General features: G+C 42.0%; 1 pseudogene; it reads left to right on the top strand.

The window, feature by feature from the left end:
* Positions 1–815: 815 nt before the first annotated feature.
* LOC147643850 (uncharacterized) lies at positions 816–2,479 on the top strand (annotated as a pseudogene).
* The last annotated feature ends 377 nt before the right edge of the window (positions 2,480–2,856 follow it).

Here is a 2,856-nt window from a genome sequence, read left to right as displayed (position 1 = left end):
TTACATATGTTAATAGACCGCATTTCCCGCCTCCTACTTAACATTATTTTGAATTGTTTTAGAATTTTGATTTTAATTTTATTAAAATCATACGACTATATGATTTAGCTGCTTCAAGCAGTTGACTTTGAGAGTCAGTTGTCTTAGAATAGCGACAAAAAAGATTTTGGGTATGCCTTCTCAAGCTCACTTTATTTATATTTTTGTTTACAAATCAACCGCATTTCCCGCCTCATACTTGAAATAATTTAAGATATAGCCGTTTTGTATTGTTTTAGAATTTCGGTTATAACTTTATTAAAATCGGACGCCTATTTCATAAAGCTGCTGCAAGCAGTTGACTTTGAGAGTCACTTGCCCAATATTGGCGCCAAAAAAGATTTTTAAGTATGCCCGCTCATGGTTACTCTATTTATTTACATAAAAGCTTTTCCCGCCTGTTACTTAACATAGTACAAGAAGGGTTAAACAAAACAATTGATTCGAAATAAAAACATTGCTTATTTATTAGCTAATTTGTAGTCGTATAAATTTCGCGACAGTTTCCGAGTGTTAAAATATACCAGTGATTCGTTAATTATTGTTTTCTTGAATTAACATAATAAACCGCATTTCCCGCCTCCTACTTTACAGAGAACAACAAGGTGTAAGTAAGCAAAACAATTGCTAAAATACAGAAACATTGCCTATTCATTGAGAGTTTCTAGTTTTCTAATTTTCGCGACAGTTTCCGAGTGGTACCAGTGTATCATTAATTATTGTGTTTCCGTATTTTTTACCCTGTGCCAAAAAACAAAACAAAACAAGACAAGAAAATGCCGCGTATATCTTCTTTGTCTCAAGAACAACGTCGCCAATCAGCACTTTGGCGAAGCCGTGTCCAATACGCTCGAAATTCCTCTCAAATTAGAGCACGAAATGCCGAGCACAATGCTTCCGTCCGCCTAGAAAACTCTGAGACTGCACAGGAAGTTCGCGCGCGAAACACTGTAGCACGTTCTCAGAGGAGGCGTAGTGATCGAGTTCGAGCGCGCGAACGGATAAATGATGCAGCCGCTCATATCCGGGTTACGCAAAACTCTGGCGAGAGCGACAACAGCAGGTGCAAAACACTGCGGGTCACGCTTCCTGGAGAGCGATCGGAGAAAATCGCGAGCAGGAGCGTGTTCGGGATGCTGCTGCGCATGCTTTTGCCAGGCAAAATCCGGAAGAACGACGGCGACAGCAGGTGCAAAACACTGCGGATCACGCTGCCTGGAGAGCTGAGGAGGAAAATCGGAGGGCCGAGCGAGCACGAGACGCCGAAGTCCACAGGATCACGAGAAACAACTCAATAAATCGGACACGGGAACAACAACGGAATACGATCCATCATCGGAACACTCGACTTCAGTCGAGACTTCGGGTGCAGCAAATTCAGGAAATGGCTGAGGAGCGACTCCTTACATATAGGTCCATTCCTGAAAATCGGCAGGCTGAATCATCGAGGCAGTCACAGCGAAATATTGCTACCAGGGCAGAACTTTCCACGGACGAAAGAGAGGATCAACGGGAACTCCAGCGCCAGAGGAATCGAGCCACTGCGAGGGAACAATATCAAAGGAAAATCAAGGACGGACCAACTGAATGCTGTGTACGCTGTGGAGGAACATGGTTTTCATCTCAAATAAGTGCCTTGAATAAAATTTCTATTTCTGCTAGGTTTCCCAATCTGAATGTAGACAACGCATTTTATCTCAGTAGGAAATTTCCGAGTCAGTCCGGCAAATATCAATTTTGCAGCACATGTCGTCAGAGTGTTTCGAAGGGTCGGCTACCATCCCTTTGTCTCTCTAATGGGTTTGACTTCCCAGACATCCCTGAGTGTCTTACAAATTTAACATGCCTTGAGGAGCGCCTAATTTCTCCGCGAATTCCTTTTATGCGAATTATCTCCGTAGGCTATGAAAGGCAATGTGGAATTAGAGGTGCAGTAGTAAATGTTCCAATTTCAGTACCTGATACGGTAAGCGCCCTCCCCCGTTCCTTTTAATCGACTCATGTCATACAGGTTCACCTCAAAAGAAAGTTAGAATATTCCCACAATTTCATGACTGAAACTATTCGACCCGCTCGGGTCCTTGAAGCTGTCCGTTACTTAGTTAACACTGAACTCTACAGAAAGCACAACATAACCTTTAATGGTGGTTGGCTTACTCAAATGGGAGATCGAGAAGAAATCCCATTCATCGCAGATGAAGCTGACCGAGAGGAACTGGAACAGCTTTTACGCCAATTGCCCAGTAGAGAATTAAATCAACCAGAAGAAGATTTAAACCCAGGTGGTCATGATACCCTTTTAGAAAATAATAATGATCCTGCACTTCAACGCATAGCTTTGGCCCCTGGAGAAGGCCGCATCCCAACTAATTTAACCCTTGATGAAGATGCAGAAGAACTGTTTTTCCCAACAATCTCTTGCGGATCAATATATGTATAAAGCAAAAACCATCTATGCAAAAAAAGCAAGGTCGCAGATTCGCTTTTATGACCGTCGTTGTGCAGTAGTTTCTAAGGTTATATATATGTACAAGTTTTATGAAATGCAGCGAATTCAAAATTCAATCTCCATTGCCCTACGCAAAAAATCAGGTGCGGTAACTGCTGCCAATGTAATGGATAATTCCTTTATTAACAATCTTGTACAGCATGACGACGGATATCATATTTTGAAAGGTCTTCGCTCCGCACCAGCTCATTGGGAAGCAGAGAAAAAAAGTTATTGCCATGATCAGGCAATTTGGGCTGAATTCATTTTTCTTAACTTTTTCCGCTGCTGAATCGAAGTGGAATGAACTCTTGGTTATTCTTTCACGT

Source organism: Drosophila serrata, unplaced genomic scaffold (assembly GCF_035046125.1).
Source record: "Drosophila serrata isolate PLE 108 unplaced genomic scaffold, ASM3504612v1 contig_245, whole genome shotgun sequence".
Lineage (NCBI taxonomy): Eukaryota > Metazoa > Arthropoda > Insecta > Diptera > Drosophilidae > Drosophila > Drosophila serrata.
The sequence above is the reverse complement of the archived record's forward strand: the minus strand, read 5'-3'. Positions and strand labels throughout refer to the sequence as shown.